This window comes from Rhipicephalus microplus, chromosome 4, assembly GCF_043290135.1.
Source record: "Rhipicephalus microplus isolate Deutch F79 chromosome 4, USDA_Rmic, whole genome shotgun sequence".
In the NCBI taxonomy this organism is placed as follows: Eukaryota; Metazoa; Arthropoda; class Arachnida; order Ixodida; family Ixodidae; genus Rhipicephalus; species Rhipicephalus microplus.
In genome coordinates, this window is record NC_134703.1 from 123,595,171 (window position 1) to 123,617,476 (window position 22,306).

The 22,306-nt window shown below is 46.1% G+C and overlaps 1 protein-coding gene across 4 annotated transcripts in view; it reads right to left on the reverse strand.

Annotated features, from left to right (window-relative positions):
- Window positions 1-22,306, reverse strand: part of LOC119172342 (trypsin-1) — a 131,975-nt gene that overhangs the window by 38,646 nt on the left and 71,023 nt on the right. Inside the window, exon 2 of one of the 4 annotated variants that reach the window (XM_075893619.1) lies at window positions 4,756-4,889. The exons of the other annotated variants lie outside the window; for them this stretch is intronic. The gene's annotated coding sequence lies outside the window, so the exon portion shown is untranslated. The remainder of the gene's footprint in view (window positions 1-4,755; window positions 4,890-22,306) is intronic. 4 annotated transcript variants of the gene reach the window in all.

A 22,306-nucleotide genomic window follows, 5' to 3' on the forward strand; every position in this document is an offset into this window, starting at 1 on the left:
TCAATAAAAAATTTGCAACACGGTCACCTTCACTCCGCATGCGTCGCTTAACGTCGATTGTCAAGTACGTGGGATCTGCCGAATTCCCCCCCCCCTCTCTACCCCCTCTCTCTGCCCCCTCTTTCTTGCCCCTATTTCCCCACCCCCAGTGCTGCGTATCGAACCGGATGCCACTATCTGGTTAACCTCCCGGTCTTCCTTTCTTTCTCTCTGTAAAGCAAAATGGGCACAAAGGTTTACAATTACTAGAAACTATAGGAAGCGCACGTATCTTGCAATAGTTATTTGCCTCTGCAGTAGTACAATGCAGTGTTCGTTTACTGACCTGAAAGAGATGGATTCGGTGCCGGTTGAGGCGGTCGCGTTTCGATCGAGGCGAAATGATACAGGTCCACGTACTGTGTGACAGCAGTGCACGTTAAAGAATACCAGTCGCTCGAAATTAATCTGTAATCTCCCTTGAAAGATCATTTCGTGGTGTCGGCACGTAAAACCAGATAAATTCTTTATTACTATTCATTTTGCAAGTATAAATTTGTTTAACACGCGCCTTTTATTGTTAGCGCCCTTTTTGTGTAGTAACAAACACTGGAGCTGTTCTGCAAGCCCACATTTTGAAAAAAGCACGTCTGCAGCGTAAGCTCAGATAACATCAGTGACACGCAGCATACAAAGTAAAAAAAAACCTCTTTACTGGCACAAACTTATTGCCTTCACGTCACAAATTGCACAACGGAACGGCCCACTTTCAAGATTAAAGGTATTGACCTCGAGATGGCATCGTCACCTTGACGCGTTGTCTTCAAAAAAAAAAAAGCTAAGAAAATAAACATGAAGAGCTTTTTACAATGAAGAAAAAAATACGAAAAAAATCAGAGCGTGCAGAGCTTGTGCAGAATTGCGGTTCTGCTTGAGGGAGACTGTCTGTCTTGTCCCTCGAATCTTAAAAAAAAAATAAAAAGTGCCTTCGCCATGAATGAATAATGGGTTTCTTGACGGGTCCACTCAGAACCATATGTAGTCTCCTCGCATGAGCGCATAAATTCGCAATTTCACGCTTCTCTCTCTCTCTCTTTTTAAATAAAGGGTCAATAGTCCCGATCGCATCGAGGGAATCCAGTGTCAATCACGCAACGGACGATAATCTGACGTCACGCCTCCGCGGGGTTAAGGACCGCGAAGCCGCTGCCGTCACACTGGCACGGCGTTTTCACGATGCATGCGGACCCACTTTCGCAAGTAATGATCGGACGTGGGAAGCTCGACGCCATGCTGCGAAAAATGCATGACCTCGAACAACGCGGTCGCCCTTTGAGTATGTACCCGCGAACCCACGTTGAAGTAACTTAGAGCGGCGTTGCGCAAAAGGAAGAACAAAATCCGGTCAACCCCCGCTCTCAAATCAAGCTGGTTTTTCGGCGCGATTGCATTCGTGGGCTGAAATTATTGCGCTCAAAGCAAACACTTACGACGCCAGCGCGGCTGACCAATGGCACGGCGTTCAGATGCGGGACACGAAAGAACTACTTTTAGGGTGGCCGCTGCTAAACGCACTCATGCGTCCACATTACTGCCGCGTTCGCAATACCCACGTGACCTTAGGATAGAAGGTACAAACGTAAAAAACAGAGTCAATATACCCGCGAGGAAATCCCGCATCTAATTGAAGTAACAGGGTCAACGGCTGCATGCCTAGATCTGAGGCGTTCCCTCAAGCGCCTTCTCGTGGTCGTCGGTGCCGCAAAGCCACTCGCTACGCCGAAGGTTGTGACGTTTTGTATGACGTTACAGATGATGTCGACAGCTTCCTGCATGCGAGTGTCGCCGAATACTTCCTCGAGAAGCACGACTGTTCGGACAGAGAGAAATGAGATCGCTTCGCCGTATAACGAGCGAGCCAAAATACCGGCAGCAAGTTTGAACGCGCAGATGATTGGTTCGATAAGCGAAGCAGCTTCTTGTCTAATTGCTCTCTTCACAGGGATTACTGTTGTGTAGATTATGACAAACTTAATCACGCATTGATTAGGGCTTTGCGTAAGAGTGTCTATTATCTGGCGACGCGGGTGAAAAGAATTTCATGGGGCGCGAAGAGCTGCGGTTGACTAGAGTGCTTGCCGTAACAAGTTGCCATGCCATAATTGCGGCGAAAATAAAAAAAAGATCAAGGCACTATTAAGTTACAGAAATTAGCAATATGGTCAGCGCGTAAAAATAGACCACGCAGTTGCCACAAGAAGGAAATATATCGTTCAGTCGGCGAAACACAAGACTAAAGTCTGTGCAACAAGAAGCCATATACCATATTGTGGGCGATAAAAAAGAGCAGGATAGCACAGCTGCCGCAGGTATGCATGAATGCTGCACAGGTATAGTTGGTTTTCGTTGCAACTAACTGTGCAGTACAATGGGCGCAGAAAGTAAGCACTACAGTTACAAAGGACAATGCCGTGTAGGTTAGTGCTGGTCATTATTAGATGGGGTTGGCTAAATTCTTGGTTAATGTGGACTAAACTACGTTTAATGTCGGCTAGAGTTCGTTTATGTGGACTCGAGTTGGCCAAGTAATCTCTTAGGATAGTTGGTGCACAATAATGATGAGTCCGTCCATATATTCATTATTTTTATTACACGCATTATTATGGAAGAAGACAGAGATCATTTAGTAAAGAGGAAGCAGGACGACCTACGCCCATGAAACGTGAAAAAAATTGACGGCAGATCCACGAGGTGAATGATAATGAGATTGGGCGAAGCTCGTGGAAGTAATACCGTGAAAGTTTCTTCCGTTAATTGTATCGGCAAGGTCGCAGAACATGCCATACTGCACAGGATAAACAAGTAATTGGAAGATAACGACATATATACATACAATATGGTTGGATTCAGGGCAGGGCTATCCACACAAGATGCATTGAAGCTTATCAAACACCAGGTCATTGACAATGAAACCAGAGACGTGAGAGCCGTTCTGTGCCTAGATCTAGAAAAAGCGTTTGACAACATCCACCACTCATTCATACTCGAAGCAATTTCCAAGCTTGGTCTAGGGAAAGCCTTCTATGACTACGTATGGTCCTTTCTTACAGATCGGAAAGCCGTGATGAAGACTGCAGATATCGAGACCGCAGCAATCGAACTAGAAGCAAGGGGCACGCCACAAGGGGCAGTGATTTCACCAATGCTGTTCAACATTGTCATGATTGGACTGTCAAAGAAATTATCGAGCATTGAAGGATTGAAGCACAGCATCTCCGCAGATGACATTACCATCTGGTGCACAGGTGGAAGCGAGGGGCAGATTGAGAGCGCTCTGCAAGAGGCGATTGACACCGTAGAAGACTACCTTCGCCCTTCCGGGCTCAAGTGCTCCTCGAGTAAGTCAGAACTTTTGCTTTATCGGACTGCACGCCGGGGACCGAAGCCCAGGGGGTAGAAGCCGTTAAACCAGATAGACATCCATCTCCGTACAAATCAAGGGGATGCCATCCAGAGGGTCGACTCCATCAAAGTCTTGGGAATGCTAATAGAGTCTACCGGCGCCAACAGCAAATCTATAGCCAAGTTAACTCGGAAAACAGACAGCGTGGTGCACCTCATACGCAGAGTGGCCAACAAAAGAAATGGGATCAAGGAAGACAGCCTCATCAGGTTGATGCATGCGTTTGTTCTAAGTCACTTCACATACGAGGCAGCAATGCACAACTGGTCAAGAGCAGAGTCCGAGACACTGAATGTACTCCTCAGGAAAGTTATCAAGAAGGTCCTGGGCCTACCCATACATACCAGCACCGAGCGTCTGCTTGAGCTTGGCATACACAACACGCTCGAAGAAATAGCAGAAGCCCAAGAGAGAGCACAGTTTGCAAGGTTATGTACAACAAGGTCGGGGAGAATGATCCTGCAGGAGCTGGGCCAACGCCCAATAGCAATCAGACGCAATTACAATGATATCCCTGGCAACATCAGGGAGACTATCACGGTATCTCCTATACCGAGAAACATGCATCCAGAACACAACGTCGGAAGAAGAGTAGCGAGGGCCAGGACTATACTTCGTCAAGTCTCAAACGAGGAACGAGGGTTCGTATTTGTTGACGCGGCTTCCTACGCCAATGGGAAAGCGTTTGTGGCAGTGGTAGTTGATGGGACTGGTCATGTGGTCAACTCAGCGACGGTCAGGACGAAAGACCCAATCATTGCGGAACAAGTGGCCATCGCCTTAGCACTCAAGATGGATAACATTGAAGGTGTCTACAGTGATTCCATGGCAGCACTACGGGCGTCCGCCAAGGGGACGGTCTGTGAACAAACGCTGAAAATACTGCAAGGCAAGAACATAACACATCATCTTCTGAGTTGGCTCCCAGCTCACCTTGGACAAATCAACGATTCCCCTCCCAATCTCAACGAAGCAGCACACGAGGCGGCGCGAGAACTCTCCAACCGCGCCTCCCCGGGGATGCGTTCTACCGGTGAAGGGGATAACCGGGAAATTCTTACAACATATAACGAGCTCACTAAACATTTCTACCTGTCTAGAAGGATTTTCCCTCCACCTCACAAAAATCTAAGCCGGCCCCAAGCACTTACATTAAGGCTTTTGCAAACGCGGATGTACCCTACTTTGAAAATGTTACACATCATTTATCCTGACCTATACCCAAGTAATCTTTGTCCACATTGTGGGGAAATAGCTTCATTAGAATACATGCTCTGGCAGTGCACCAAATTCGCTCATTTATCGCACATCACCTCTGCCAGATGGGAGGCGGCAATCCGCAGCTCGTCCTTGGCAGATCAGCTCTGGGCTGTCCACCAAGCCCGCGAGGCGGCTGAGGAGCTTGGCATCTCAGTCCCCACGTGGGAGCGGCCCGCAACACAGTGATCTGTGTTTTGGAGGACCAAATAAAAGTTTATCCAATCCAATCCAACGGCGTTTCGAACAAAAAATTTTTATTGTTTAATCACGCACAGGAGAAATCTCCCCAGGCACTACCTTGGAGGTAAACATGGCTGCTACTGGGACTGAGAGACAGCAGAAGTCGGCTTTTAACACTTCTACTCTACTAACGTTTCCTACTGGAACATGTCAATGGCTGCTCATGGGGAATGAGAGACAGGAGCATTCGGCTTTTAGTTAACGCGCACGCCGCGAACGTTTTATTGTTCAACAAAGCACAGGAGAAATCTCCCACCGGCACCACCTTGCAGGTCAAAATGTAACACTTGTTACACACTACGACTACGACTATGAGGGACGAACAGGTGCCGCTTCAAGGAGCTTTTCCCTTAAAACCTCTGCTGCTTCCTTGCTACTCGCCCGGTCGTCTAACGGGCCGCGCTGCAAAGCAGATAGCTCTCGCTTCCCTTCATACCCATGGCGCGTTTCAGATCCACGGCAAAGATCGCTCCTCAAGTTGGAAGAAAGTCGTGACTCCACAGGCGGAATTTCTTCCTGCCTCTTCGATTAATAGCATACCCACATCGGATACGTTAACTTCGCGCCGTCACTGCTGCCGAAGCGGGCGACGGCCTTCCACATCCTCCCCGTGTGCAGTCATCCGAACACACGGCACGTACAGAAACGGCGTTTACTCCATACGCGGCAAGATATCGCGAAAAGGAAATGTTCTCTCGGTTTAATTGAGAATTGTACGTTGAACATGCAAATTGTTAAGTGTTTCCGCATCTTGGCTCGACCCTCTCAGGGCAGTCACTTAAGGGTAGAAAATTGGGTGATTTGGATTATAGTCGTGGGTAATGGTGGTAAGCCACAGCTTTGAAGCAAAGGCGAAGCAAAGAATGAGAAGCAACAAATTGGAATCCCACGGGAAGAATAGCAAGCAGATCGAAACGTGCCCCACGTTGCTGACGCGAATAAGTGTCACAGTTGTTACTTCGCTGTGTCTGAAAAGCATGAACTTTTCGTAAACGGAGACTATGCAGTGACTGCAATGACCATTGTGTGCCCGGTAACTACAACAGAATCGTTCCGGTGAAAGCTGAAGGTGTGCGATTCTCCCCACCGCGAGATAAGCGTGCGCTGATAAGCGTCCACCCCCTCCACTCTCCGCTGTGCAATGTACGCGTGGGAGATGAGAGCGTGCGCCGATGCGTCGTGACAATCTGGCGACGCGCGCTCGTTGCGCCATCTCGCTGGTATTGCCGAAAACACGACAGTACCGCCGTAATGGGCGTCGCCAGTATCAAGAGGTAGTTATAAACAGCTTGCTGCTTCAACGTTGAAGGAGGTGCTCCTTCGTGGCTCAGTGGCTAACACCTCACACTCACAATGAAGAGGTCGGACGTTCGATACCGTGTGCCGGAATCTTTTTCTGGGTGATCTGTCTGGCGTTTTCATATATAATATATATATATATATATATATATATATATATATATATATATATATATATATATATATATATGGAGAATGACGCCGATGTCGACACCGACAGCTAAATATAGCCGATAGTGTCCATATTATTGAATAAAAATATTAAGGTATCCGAGTGGTGCGAATACAGTTTAGGAGGATGAAGGGGTACTTTCGGCACATCCCACGGGAGCACAGATCAGCATGATTTGGTGACGCAACGTCTCTAACGCGCGACCTGTTTCCTATCGTATCTTCTTCACTTCACGCTATCTAATTAACGATCAGTTGGCCGAACACCACGCCCTTAAAGGAAGCTATCATCGAGTGATTGTGCTAAAGGTGCTGTCCGAAATTTAACGCACCCACATGATGATTTGTGGGGTTCAACGTCCCAAAACCACCATATGATTATGAGAGACGCCGTAGTGGGGGGCTCCGGAAATTTCGACCACCTGGGGTTCTTTAACGTGCACCCAAATCTGAGCACACGGGCCTACGACATTTCCGCCTCCATCGGAAATGCAGCCGCCGCAGCCGGGATTTGAACCCGCGACCTGCGGGTCAGCAGCCGAGTACCTTAGCCACTAGACCACCGCGGCGGGGTTTAACACGCCCACAAAACAACTATTTTCTATAGCCACTGCCTTCGACGAATGCCCACACAACTCCACCTTTTCATTGTCCGTGTTCTTTCCTTGCTTCCTTCTTGAATTCGAAACGGACTCCAGCGGCCTCGTCTATATAACGCGGGCCGCACGCAACGCGAACGCGCGTGCTTAGCGCATTCACTCCGCGGAGCGTCTTCAACGCGGTTTGGCGATGCGACACGCTGCCGAGGACAGCTCCCGCGTTGCGGACGACTTGACTGACCGCAAACAGCGATGAGGAAAAAGACGACGGCTCGAATCGCACGTGCCGAGCTGAGAAATGTCTTCGCGGACATTTTCGCGCAGCGCCTTCACTGGATCGGCGTGGCTGAAACCGCGAGAAAGGCAGCGAAGCGCGCCCTCTTTCTGCGCCCCTCTCGAAATGTGGCGAAACGCCGAGCGCGCCGCGAAGGGGCGTCGCGACGACACGGTTTCTGCGCGGTGTGCACACGGAGGGGCGCGAAAGGCGTTCCACTGTGTTTCCTTTCGCGGACAGGGTTGACGCGCTCGGCTGGACGCGCTGACGAGCGAACACTGACCAGGCGCCGCGTTAGATGAGCCTCGTTCCGCGGCTACGATGTGGAAGCTACGCTGTTTTCGCTGCTGGGAAGCTTCCCCGGCGATAGACCTCGTCGCATATCGAAATGGCCGTCCAGTACTCTTTCCTAGCTAACCGCTGTGTTTTTGAGTTCTGAGGTTACTGTGAAGACGACTACAGATGAGTTAGTGCCGGAGCTGACCCTCACCAAGTGTGTGTGTGTGTGCGCGCGCGCGCGCGTGTGTGTGTGTCAACGCAAATGAACGAAAGTTTATTGAACTAGTGTACGCAAACACTAGAAGGACTTGTACACTAAAGACTTCGAAATTGCGTCGATATAACCTATAGGCACCGTGCAGTCGAGTTTTCCAGTGTGACTGCAGCGCCAGAACGCATTACCTAGCGGAGAAAGAACGCAATGTTAGTTGGGGTCAGTCAAAATGGAACGCGATGCCCACGTCTCTCTGCGCGCGCGATTGGCCGGATAGCAGCAGGGATACACGGGGACGCATGCTTGCGTCTGTTTTCTGCATGCCCCTAACGGCCAACGTGAGCGATCTTAGGATGGGCTAGTGGCTAAGGTCCCTAGAGGAAACAATAACTTCTTTCCTCTAGGGACCTTACTAATGGCAGCAACGAAGCTCCCTCTGGTCAGCGGACGGCCCCTTTCACGGTCTACAAACAAAGACCCGTTTAGAAAAAAAAAAGTTATTTGCAGTATGTACACAACACAAAGTCTTTATACCATTCCAGTAACAGGGCGCATACACTTTGGCACATCCATGTATTACGACAAACATCACTACGTTGCAGTGAAGACATTTGCTCTAATATACAAAGACCTTGAACACATCCGGTTTCGTCCGCTGGTACGCCTCAATAGCATCGGTGGGCAAGAAGAGCCTTAGAAAATAGCCCGCTAATTTTCTACACTTCCCTTCCTGCATTTCGCAAAAGTATATTCAAATAAATGTTCTTTTGAAATACATAAAAATGGCAGCATATCCACGGAGTGAATGTTGGATAGGGGGGCGAAGCATCCGTCCATCCATTCGTTATTGCTTCCGTCCATCCATGCGTGCGTCTGTGTGGCCCGCCCGTGCGTCCATCCGTCCGTCCATGCGTGCATCTTTTCGTGCGTCCACACGTTCATCTGTACGTCCGTCCCTGCTTTTGTCCATGCATCCGCTCCAGCGTCCGTCCATGCGTCCATCTGTCCGTGCAGCCATCCGTGCATTCGTCCATGCATCTGTCTGTGTGTCCGTTCGTCCACCTATTCAATACTCCAAGTACTACCATCTCGCATCTTTTCATCACATATTACTCATTTAGAAGCACCGCCATCCAGCGGATATGCCAAGGACTGAACGAGAGGAGGCACACGCACACTTTCTTACGGCTTGCGCTTCGTGTCTACTTCCCACCTTTAACCACCTCGAGTTCATGGTATATACTAGTTCACTGTATTCATGGTACTGCGGCCGAACGCTCGCTAAACCTTTCTGAAACCTAGGAGGTTACGCCCAGCGTGTATAACGTAGCAATCCTTTCTTGTCTTCTGTGCGTTGTTGAACAATAAAAAATTTGCAGCGTGCGCGTTAACTAAAAGCCGAATTCTCCTGTCTCTCATTCCCCCTTAGCAGTCATTGGCATGTACATTGAGCGCTATCTTTTATTGTTCAACAACGCACAGAAGAAATCTCTCACCGGTACCACCTTAGAGGTCAAAATGGTATACTCGTTACATACTACAACGGCTACGAGGGACGAATGGGTGCCGCTATAAGGAGCTTTGCCCCTAAAATAATTTGCATATGGCTCGTAGAAAATAAGGACACTACATTCATTCGTGGTAGGATATGCGCGATTCGGTTTTGTAGTCTTAACTGTATCGGGAAGAAAGGTTGTCTGCGAATAAAGTAACAGCAGTTCAGGCAAGTACTATTCTACCAGGTAACAAAATGATTACAGCGGGACGCACAAATAGGCACAAGTGTTAAAAAAAATCAAAGCATATACATAAAGTGAATAATGATGAGTGGGGCGTAGCTTCAAAAGGTTTATTTGGCAAACCATGAATCATCTGCTGGCCATGTCTATCCATCCATCCATCCTTTTGTTTGTCTGTCTGTTCATCCATCCGTCTGTCTGTGTGTTTTTCTGTCCAATGCCTCCTAGATTTCCCGTGCCTGCCGGATGAGTGCGAAACGCCAGTCATCTATAACGGCGCTGACTACCTAGGAGTAAGAGTTTTTGTCCTTGGCTTTCGAGATCAGCAATTTTGGCGTTTGCTACTAATTTCAGAGGATGCCTTGTATTAAAGAAGTTGCTTTTTGAATGACAACGTCACTTACGTAGGGTTAATTATAATTACGTTTACGCTTTTTTAAACTTTCTTATGATATTTTTGTTGCATATAAGCTCCAAAAACGTAAAAACCTATTTGAAGACACCCCTACTTGAGTGGCGCCACCACCGTAGTTCCGATGACCGCCGCTTCCCAAGTGACCGCCAGTAATCCGGCAGGCACGAGAAATCTAGGAGGCGTTGGTCCGTCCGTCCATCTAGTGAACACTCAAGTAGTACACCCATCTCACACATTATCATCATATATTCATCATATACATGTACCGCCATCCAGCGGACATTCCAAGGACTACAACTAGAGGTGGCTACTACATACAAGAGACGCAGGACCCACGCCTAAAGGAACTTCGCACATAAAAAATATTTAGCGATTTCGAGTACGCGCCATACTCAACTATAAGAGCGCAGTTGTGTGTCTTTAGAAAAAGTGTTCAACAATTTCGAGTACTTCGTACTCAACTATGGGAAAGCAGTGAGCCGTCCCATATAAAAGCACACTTCAGGTTGTCTGTTTAGAAAAATGTTTAACGATTTCGAGTACTTTGTACTCAACCAAGGGAGAGCTCTGAGCCGTCCCGCTAAAAGCAACTAAAAACACCGAGTGCTCGTGGTCACAACGGGAAACAAAAATATTTGTCTATGACACTGAGCCTAAAAGGGCACGCCTCGATTAGTTCATCCTGAAAAGAATCTATTCTCGATCTGGTTAAACTCGAAAATTGTATCACCTATCTAAGTGGTTTTATCCTAAATTACACAATGAAAAATAATGCGCAAAAGACATTATGTTTCCATTTTATCCTTTAAGCAAATGACTGCGAGGTAAGAAAAATGCATTGAATGATGCCGTTTAAACTGATGCTACATGTTCCTCACCAAAGAACAGGCAGGTAAGTAAATCACTGATAGCTATATAATAAATGAAGGTAAAACATTCGTGCGGAGCATTAGGGGGCCCGGGCTATCGTCTACTGCCATCCAAGGACGTTGCTTGGTGTTACGTAGGCAGAACAATGCGTATAGCATAGCCATGTATAGTATAGCATAGCAGGAGGGCGGAAAATAAAAGTAAGGCTGAAGAGTGCTGCAAAGAAGATAAAACGGGGAAGAAGCGCGGGAGAAGGTGAAGCATAGCGTAGCCGTGTATGGCGTCACGCAGGGAAATTCACGTGCATAGCTTAGCCATATAGAGCAAAACTTTGCGTTCTATAGTATAGCAGGGGGCGAGAAAGGAAAGTGAGGGTGAAAAGAAAAAGGAGGAGGGTAGATCATATATAGCCATGCATACAGCCCTGTAGCGTAACCATGTGTAGTGTACTACCGCGAAAGGTGGGTAGTGAATTGAGAGTGATGTGGAATGGTGCTGTGGATGAGAACGAGCGAAGTAAGAAGTAAAAGAGTAAAGCATAGCACAACCGTGTGTTGTGTAGTGTAGCAAGGGGGGATGAAGGAATCGAAGGTGAAAAGGAGAGATGTGAGGCTGAGGGGGAGGAGGAAGGCAAGGATGAGTGCAAGGGTATAGCCGTGTAATGCGTAGCATAGCAAGAGGGTGGAAGGAAATGGATAATAAAAAGAAGAGATGGATCGGTTAGGTGGATGGAAAGGATGAGAAAACGGAAAGGCAAGCTTAGCATATATAGTATTGCAAGACGGTGGGAAGGGACTTTGAGGGGGAGAGAAAGGAGCAGCGAACCACTGCATCGCAGGTGAAGGCTTCCTTTTCCCGCCATGGACGTCGACATGTCCACTTCGGTGTTCCTCATAACATTATTTAACCTGGATTTGGCCCCTAAATCGTGACATATATTGATTAAATGATGGATTACTTCGGCCAGTGCTTGTTTGGTTGGCTAAGTGGCTACCAGTGCTGGTTACCAGTTTTGATATCATCGACGTTCTTTTCATTAAACACCAGTCGAATGAATTACTTGCGTTATTTTAAGCTTAGTATGTTGAAATTATCATGATATGTGCGGTTTAACGTCCCAAAACCACTATGTGATTATGAGAGACGCCGTATAGTAGAGAACTCCGAAAATTTAGACCACCTGGGGTTCTTTAACGTGTACCCAAATCTGAGCACACGGGCATATAGCATTTTCGCCTCCATCGAGAATGCAGCCGCCGCAGCCTGGATTCGATCCCGCGACCTGTGGATTAGGAGCTGAGTACCTTAGCCACTAGACTACTGCCACGGGGCTAGTATATTGAAATGACGAATTGCTTTAGAACTAAGATTTCAAGGGAAGGCGACGACATGTGCTGCCATTTTCTATTCCACCCGCCCTGCCTTTGTGTGTCCTGAATGTTGTAAATCCCACTGCGAAGACGCACCCAAAAAAGGTTAAAAAAAGAAGAAGCCTCGAGCAAGTTGGCGCACTGGTTAAAAAAAGAAGAAGCCTCGAGCAAGTTGGCGCACTGCCCCTGTGCATCCTCGTTTAAGGCTGCCGTGTCCAGCATACAAATGCCATCATATAGTATGTCGGTATGCTATGGATAGCAGGATTAATATAATAACAAGGAAGTTGAGAGACAGAAAGAAGAGAAAATGATATTTATATTGCTTTTCCAGCCACTCCCTGCGTCAGCGAAAGTAGGCTGACAAGAAACCGAAAGCCCGAGTCGGCGCGTCCCAGAAAAAGGCCGATTCGGGGGCGCACATTCCGCGGCTTGTCTGGTCGCTGTCTGTAGTATATATCTGCCGGCCACTCTCACTGATGGACAGCGCGGAGTGGTTTTAAAATAGTTGCCCGTAGGCAGTCAGGTACACTGGCCTTCTTCAGGCACGTGGGCTCATGTACATACGCGAGCCAGTTCGCTTTCTTCCTTCCTTGTGGATAATATTTTTATTTTCTAGTATTCAAGGCTGTGGCCTTCCTCGCCAATCACCGAAGTACTAACTCGAGCGCTGCCACGACCTGTGTCAGTGTCCGTGTGTGGCTTGAAGAGGAGGAGTTTCAAGCGATCACGCGCGTGCTGGTCAAGAGGAGCAAGCGACACACTTGTATATGTACCTTTTGACTCTTTACATACCACAAAGACATATGCAAGCCTGGCTTCTTTTTTAAATTTTTGATCGCACAAAGGCGTAGAGCCATTTATCGGCCGTCTTCATGGAGGGCTCGTGCGGCCGGTGTGTTGTCCGGCCGCAGTGCGGAAAACGTGACCTTGTTTCTCGGGCGATCTCCTTCACTGCGTGGACGCTGCCTGCCGTGTCTGTGTGCGTGGAAAGTGTGCAGCATTTTGAGGGCGCTATGGGGCATGTCTTCTCGGCAGGCTCGTTGCCTCGCTGAATATTGCGATTTACTTTTCCTCCTTTGCATATTCTAATGGTGGCGAGGAATGCCGCAGGTTCAAGGAGGATTAAAAAAATTGCTGGAGTGGAAGCTCCCGCAATGCCTTGCCAGCAGAAGTGAAGCCATCTTTTGCCACTGCCAAGATGGCGGAAACATGCTCTTTTCTGATAGTGTCCACTTAGAAGTCAAGTGACTTTGATATGTTAGTGTTAATTCTGCGTTAGTTTTATATTAAAGGACAGTTGTTCCCGACGAGATAACACACAAAAACGAGTATGGGTGACTGAATATTCAAAGGGCTTTGCCTCCGATCGGAGGCTCACTAAGAAAAACTAGTAGCTCTAAGACGCACTTGGAGCACCATTACACTCGTTGGGCATGCGAGTGAAACGCACCATTTTTAATCGCTGAACGGTGATACTTTATCATGCCCCTAGTAAGGTGGCCACCGCAGCCGCCATCTTGCCAGAGGCACGGCTTCACTCCTAGGCTACGATTTCCACTCCAGCAATTTTTTAAATCCTCCTTGCGCAGGTTAAAGGCGTGGGAGATCTGTATGACGGGAAGAGAACGAGCAGAGGCTATTTTTGGAGGGCGACGGTGTGAGCGTTACTATAATGTTGACTGTCCGAGCGTGTTTTGGTTGTCCCTTTGCAATATGAGAAAATACAGCTTGTGGGGAACAGCCACGTATTGTTAAATAAACTGTACGTACTCGCAGGGTGGGTTAGATGGAGCGATGAAAGGAAGAAGTATGTATGGAAAAATCAAATATTCTTGTTTTAGATAGACTGGAGATTATTGGTAGAGGCCGGCATCCTGCAGAGGATATAAAAATGAGTGAACAGTGATGATGATGATGATGATGATGATGATGATGATTATGGCTCTAGCAGAACGCGTCAATTACGTTTAGGTAAATTTTCGCTTTGAGGCAGGCGCAATCTCTCGTTATTTTTGTTTTGTTCTGACATTGTAAAGAGTTTAACAAGCAACTTTGACGTCGAGTCATGCGTGCATTAGATAAATGTGACTTACATAGTCGCTAGTCGTACAATAAAATGAAAGACAACAATTGCTACAGACTCGCGTACAATACACTGAATGAAGGAAATGATCATGACTTTCCAGCTCTAGTAGTGTATGCCTACTTGTATGCCATTCGACGACGATTACGATGATCAAAGGTTTATTTCTCTGCTGTATTTATTTATTCAAAAGAAGCAAAGCGAATTACATGTTAAAACAATCAGTGCATGCGTATGTACGTACTGATGATTGTACATACTGATCGATGTATGTACTGACGCTATCATCGTTTTGCTTGGAGTGACTCTCTATCTCGTTCCAACACTGCCAGTTTATTATTATTGCCATCACTTCACGGCCGACGAAATCGTGCTGACCTGTTATTTCTTTACAAACTAGTTCACAGTATGAGATCCTGCCCTTTACTTCTCAGTTGTGTAAATTTTGGGATTGCGCGCGAGTTAGCAGAGAAAATCTACCATGTGATGTATACCTGCCAACTTCTTTCAACGCTCTACTGTTCACAGAATACAAAGTCCATATCATGTTAACTTTTATGATCTGTCCTGAGAAACACAGTTTCTCAGGACAGATCCTTCTCTTTTTTGGTTTCAAGAAGGTTTCCACATAGTTGTGTATATTCATCATACCATTCATTTCTCACTTCCTCTTCAAGGTGCTTGTTTAGTTTTTTTTATTTTTCCCATCTTGCCCTGATTTTTTTCCTGCATGCTTTGACTGTTTTTATTCGATTTTTGTTAAGTGTCTGTATTGTATTGTTTATTTGTTTGTTTGTATTGTTTTATTTGTGCCTGCGCCTGCACTAAGACCTCATGGTTGTTCCAGGGCACGTTAAATAAATGATTAATAATAATAATAATAATAATAATAATAATAATAATAATAATAATAATAATAATATATTAATATATTATTATTATTATTATTATTATTATTATTATTATTATTATTATTATTATTATTATTATTATTATTATTATTATTATTATTATTATTATTATTATTATTATTATTATTATTATTAGGCAATCAAGACAGCCTTTTCTTTTACCACATAGGTTCACTAGAATCGGTTAAGAAGTTCCTCAGCCCATGGTGTTTCATATAATTATACTAGAGGGAATTATGGCGCTAGTGTATCTGGGAGCTGCAGTGCATAGCGCTTCAGCGAACATGGCAATGATGGATAGTGCATGCATTGATCTAAGCATCGTAATTTTGGCTCCGTTTGGATTCGCGTGGCTAGGAATTTCTTTGTCACGAAACAACAATCAGGAATTGTTCAGCAGTTGCATTTCACCACCTTAACATTTTACGTTTGCCAATACAAATCCGCTCACGAAGTACGAAACGGTCCGTTTTTTTATTGCGATAACAATTATATACTCCTCGCTGGATTTTGCTGTCGGCGTCACCGTCACTCATCGTATATATATATATATATATATATATATATATATATATATATATATATATATATATATATATATATATATATATATATATATATATATATGTGTGTGTGTGTGTGTGTGTGTGTGTGTGTGTGTGTGTGTGTGACGCTATGATGAATGGGTGACGTGGCCTGGCTCATACGCCATGTTTATTCTATTCTCTGACTTCTTCCTCCTCTGCCTCTACCAATCATCACTTCATATGTCACACGATTCCCCCTCCCCCCGAAAGATGGCACTGGTTACAAACTATAACAAATTAAAGAAGTGAATGAACAAAACAATGCCCAAATTCACAGTTTCACGTCCAGACGGAGTTCCACAATCTCACTAAATCTTCAAGGCCGATTGAGCAGTCCGATGAATTTTACGACTACTCTGGTGGGCGAGGTTGACTGTTGCGTTCTGGCCAACAGAAGCACGCCTTGAACGTAGAACTTACTGATGACACAGAGATTCTTGTCATGAATGAACAAGGGTCGAAGTACTTGTAGCATTTGAGAGTCGGATGTCGTAGGCACGAAGTTCTCCGTCGTAGACGCTGCTTTCTGTGTCGTGGCTGAGACAGAACGAGTGCTTGCAGCCTGCATGTGCGAGAACCGAAGCTGATGGTATGATGCCTTTGTTCCTTCATTGTACACGTGGTAGCTGCACGTCTCTTTCGTAGCTTTCTGTGGTCTTCTCTCAGTTTGTTGAATCGTAGACACGGCGTTGAGAACTGGTGCAGAAAACATTGTCGACGTTGCTTTCTGTTAAGATGGTTTAGGGAGTGACTATGTCTTTGCTTCTTTAATTGGTGTTGTCTCCGATTAAGCCACAAGTATACTCGTGATGAGGTTTCGCTTGTTCGCTGTTTTTGTTCAAGTGAGCGTTGTAGTGCCTGGGGTTCTTGGAGTTGCATTTGTTCAAATAGCTCGTTTTGTTGTGAAACTTGGTCAGATGGGTATCTTTCAGGAATATGAGTCCCCTTTTCTTTGCGCGATGTTGTAATCACTAGATAGGCGGCAGTCGATACTCTACTGCTGGGCTCGTTTTGCGATGAAAGCAGCGTGACAGACTGATGAGAAAGCTCCCAAAATGGTTGTGCGTCATCATTGATTGCAAATGCTTCTGTCAGTTGACAATGTTCTGGCATTGGCGGATTTGAAACTTCTGCAGTGTTTCGACTCGCATGTGTGTTATCACTTGACGATGAGGGCACGACAGACATGGCTTCAGGTGGTTCTGATGGCGTATGTTTTTCTTTTTGCAGCGTGATTAGGCTGAGGATATCTGTCGAACGACCCTGGTCGGGAACGTCAGGGTGGGGGCTGGTATTGCGAGGATTGACCAGCTCGTCACACGTAAATTCTGTCACACGCTCGAAACCGTGTGGGCCTTGTGTGTGACACGAAGCATCAAGGCATTGGGTTGGTTCAGTAAAATCTGAAGTGTTGTGGTGCAGTGAACACGTTGAAAATACTGATTTCATTGCTCTTGGGAAAGGTGGCTTTAGGTTCAGTTTTTTGGTGAAATTGTCTAGATTCTTTTCGGTATACGGACGCTTTACCTTGTCTGTTGCGACGTGCAAGTTACCAGTCGGTGTTCGAATGCGTGACGTTTTTTCGAAAGAGTCATATGATGGTACAATGGTGGTATATTTTCTCTGAGGACTGGTTTGGAAAATAGGCTTACTGCGGGAAGACTTCGCGTAACTGTGATGGGTGAGTTGAAAAGCCTTCCGCTGATGAAGTACGGACAGGTCTTCATCCTTTTCTTTGAAACGGGTGATCATTTCTTCTTTGATCTTTTTCCAAGACTCATCGTTCTCGAAGATGTGGGTGAGGTAAAATTTGAATGCCTCACCTGAGATGTAGTCAGTAAAGTTGATGACCATCTCCCGTTCCGACCATGATGCAGCGGTTGCGTGGAGCTCGAACAGGTCGAACCAGTCCTGTACAGGCCCATCGTCCGCTGCTCCGGTGTACTTAGGGATGGGAAGGTCAGTCGATGATTCTGTCATGGTGCTGGTCGCTGTGTGCGGCCAGCAGGTGATTCCGTAGTCGAAGTACGGTCAGGGCGTCTTGTGGAGAACTGCGTCGATGATGAGACTCTGATGAAGTGGCTGGGAGGTCTTAATCCTGTCGACTCGTGTGACGCTATGATGAATGGGTGACGTGGCCTGGCTCATACGCCATGTTTATTCTATTCTCTGACTTCTTCCTCCTCTGCCTCTACCAATCATCGCTTCATATGTCACACACACACACACACACACACACACACACACACACACACACACACACACACACACACACACACACACACACATATATATATATATATATATATATATATATATATATATATATATATATATATATATATATATATATTTATATGTGTGTGTGTGTGTGTGTGTGTGTGTGTGTGTGTGTGTGGTGTGTGTGTGTGACGCTATGATGAATGGGAGACGTGGCCTGGCTCATACCTCATGTTTATTCTACTGTCACTTCTTCCTCATCTGCTTCTCCTAACCTTCCCTGCCTTCTTACGTCACAGGATTCCCCCTCCCCCGAAAGATGGCACCGGTTACAAACTACAACAAATTGAAGAAGAGAATAAACAAAACAATGGCCCAGTTCACAGTTTCACGTCCCGACGGAATTTCACAACTTCACTGAATCTTCAAGGCTGAGGGAGCAGTCCGGTGATTTTTATGACGACTCTGGTGGACGAGCTTGACTGTTGCGTCCTGGATGGCATAACCACACCCTGGAAATCTGAACTGGTGATGACATCGGTTGAGTTTTTGTGAGGAATGGACAAGGTTGGGAGTGTCTGTAGCATTTGAAGTTCGGATGTCGTCGGGGTTGCATCTTTAGTTGTGAATGGTGCCATCCCAGTGCTTCTTGCTTTAGTGCTTTTTGACAGAGTGTGACGAAGTGCCTGAGTGCTTGCGGTGGGCAAGCAGTCCTTCCGCGTCTTTCTCGGCGTTCTCTGTGGTGGTGCAGCCGGTGTAATAGCTGAGGCAGGGAGTGTCTCTGGTGACTTTTCATTGTGCGAAAGTGTCTGACGTCTTGAATTGGTCTTTGGTTTCGAGATCTTATTTTCCGATGTTCTTCAATTGGTGAGTGCACTTCCGTTGAATTTTGCGTTCTTGGATGCCCTCGATGCAGTCTTTTTCGTTGTCTCCTGAGTTTGTGTACTTGGCTTTGCTTGCTTTGCTGGTGCTGCTCAGGAGATGGCTGTAGTGGCGCCCCTTCTGGAATTGGGCATTCATTTCCTTCGAGGTTCGACGCGTCCTGTAGACAGCTGATGCATGGTGAAATGGTGTCTTGCTTATCGGGCATAGTTGGTAATGTGCCATCATTGCTAGCATGCTCTTCAAAAGCTTCGGTAAAGTGGTCCAGTATGAACGCCTCTGGCAGACAACAGCGTGTGAGGTTTGGTGTATGTATTACTTCTGCGTTGTTTTGGTTCTTGGAGCTGTGAGCACTGGATGGGGATACCATAGGTAACGTGGCATTTTTAGGTTCGGACTGCAAAGCTTGCTGAGCCATAAAAATAAAGTCTTGCGATGAAAAACACCTTTTCGAGTCGTCATGGTGTGGTTGGGTATTTTCCCAATGCGTCGATGGTTCACTTATTGTGAACATGGTGTCCTTACAAGGCAGACGGTTAGCGTTACGAGCACCCGAGGAGCCACGTGATGTAAAACCGGGTGGCGGGCCATGTATGCGAGACGAAGAATAGGGAGCATCAAGTGGTTGAGAAACGTCTCGTGTTATATGCTGAAGCGATGATTTTGGAAGTGCCCTCTTGCGTGTAAAACGGCGGCCTGCGCGATGGTTGTGGTTTTCCCGAAATACGCTTGGTCGCCTGTCAGTGTGCTCATGTTCCACGTTGTGTTGTGGCAGTGGTCGATTCATGCTGGGCGTTCGTAAGCTTGAAAACTGCTTGTGAAATTGACAACCGAGTGTGGTTACCTGTGGATGGTTGGTTATAAGCGCGTCCTCTTCATAGTCGTCATTGTATTCTTGAAATCGGATGGTCATTTCTTCTTTAATCTTTTTCCATGACTCGTCATTTTGAAATATGTGAGTGAGGTAAAATTTGAAAGCCTCACCGGAGATGTAGTCGGTAAAGTTGACGATCATCTCCCGTTCCGACCATGATGCAGCGGTAGTGTGGAGCTCGTACAGGTAGAACCAGTCCTGCACGGGTCCATCGTCCGCTGCTCCGGTGTACTTGGGGATGGCGGTCGGCCGATGAATCTGTCATGGTGCTGGTCGTTGTGTCCTGGTTGAAGATGAATCGGCAGTGGATGTATGGTCAGGGCGTCTTGTGGGGAACTGCGTCGATGATGAGCGACTGATGAAGGGGCAGGCAGGTCTCCATCCTGTCGACTCGTGTGACGCTATGATGAATGGGAGACGTGGCCTGGCTCATACCTCATGTTTATTCTACTGTCACTTCTGCCTCATCTACCTCTCCTAACCTTCCCTGCCTTCTTACGTCACACACACACACACTGTGTGTGTGTGTCGTGAGCGTGAATGTGGGGCCTTAGCCACTGAGCCACCAAGGAGCAGCTCCTTCGACGTTCAAGCGGCAAGCTATTATATCTAGCACTTATCGCTGTTCACGGGCATCTCCGGGCGAAATATGTTTTTAGGATTATCAGCAAGATGGCGCAACGAGCGCGCTTCGCCACATTGTCGCGACACAGCGGCGCGCGCTCTCATCTCTTACGCATACTTTGGCCCGTGGAGAGAAGGGAAGTGGACGCTCTCTCGCGCGCTCTCTCTCAGTGGGTAGAATCGTATGTCTTGGCTGGTGTTGGGCTTTCACTGGAACGAGTCTGTTGTTGTTACCGGGCGCGCAAAGGTCACTGCAATCGTTGCACAGTCTTCGTTTGCGAAAAAGGCGTGCTTTTCAGACACAGCGAAGTTACAACTGAAACATTCATTCGCGTTATTCTGTACCTGTGAGTACGTTTCGTGCGTCGTTTATGCGTGAGAAACGCGGGACACATTGCGATCTGCTTGTTATTTTGCACGTGACTTTCCAATTTGTTGCTATCGCGTTCATTGCTTCGCCTTTGTGGCAAAGCTGTGACTTTTATAAGAAACGAATCCAAAACACTGCAATGAACGAAGCCGCAAGTGCGTTTGAGTCCCGCAAGCAGAAAGACTACACAAATAAATCCGTGTACTAGCCATCATTACCAGGGTCGCTGAACGATCGCAGCCCCTCTCTAGTTAATTTTAGGAAACTTTATGCTTTACCCTCACGTTTCCTCCGAGTCTGTAGGAAACTCTTGCCAGATAATTTTTCAACTTTGTGACTCTTCCACGCGTAGGTATTACAGAGGGGCTTCTTTATTAACGAAAGTTAGTGGTACATTCATGCGATGGAAGTTATCGGCAACGTTCATATGTGAGGTAATCGCTTTTTAAACAAGAGTGAAATTGCTGACAGTGTCACTTAATATTGCTTGTTAATATCAGAAATGTCGATTGATATGATTATTTTTGAAATGATGAGCTTCACATATAGCGGGCGTCGAAGAAGCAGAAAAATGTTAAAACGTTGATACTATTTCAATGTGTAATCAAGAATACTCTGTGTGCGGTGTTAGGGAGTGGGAAAAGCACGTTATTACAAATGATAGTGGTTGTAAGGTGATATATTGTAACCTTTTCTTACTCTAAACATTTTGTCGAATGTTTCCAGAATTTAATCGCATGGATAAAACACCCTATTTATTATTTAGGTTAGGTTGGGGTAAAATGAGACACGGGACAAAAAACAACATTTTGATTTTGCTTACTTCTGTAGCTGATACAACAAGTATTCTTCTTTGTTTATCTATTTCACCAATAAGTGCTAGTACTTCTCTCTTTTCATGTGTTAAATTTCGTGATTTCTCATAGCGTTCGCACAGGAAAAATTATGCAGCTTGTGTCAGTGCGTTCGTGACCCATAAAAAGGGGGGCAAAATTCTGCTCGGCTAAGTTTTTGGATTCGTGCATGAAGCTACTTCGACGTCAGTACAACTCAAGTGTTATTTTGCCGCTCCATACTACTAGCTCCATACAACCAAAAGTTTGGTTCATTTGGTGCACAGTGCCAAAGCGTATTTTTAAATAATTCGAACATGTGCGAGGGGCCAAATGCAACAAGATGACATAGAAATGACTTAGAGAGTGTCTTATCAAAAGAAACATTTACTCATACTATTTATATAATTTATTTATTGTTTAGGACGGTTAGGAAGTACAGGAAAATAGTATATTGAGGTTCGTGGGTGGAAAACGTCATCAAAAAACGCTGACCACTGTTGAGGACAGGACTTACTCAAATCGCGCTACATCAAGGCTGATCCTCGTTCCCAAGGGTGCTTTCAAAAGGTGCATGAAAAAATTGAAAGAACCTCCACGTCAAGTCGTTTACAAACGCGTCTTGAAATCGAGCTTCAGTAAGATTTCTCTCATACCTAAATTCTAAACATAAGAAGTGGTAGAAGATCCGGAGTCCATCGTCTCACAAAGCTGGGCTGACGAAGTTGAAAGCCACAAAATTCCCAT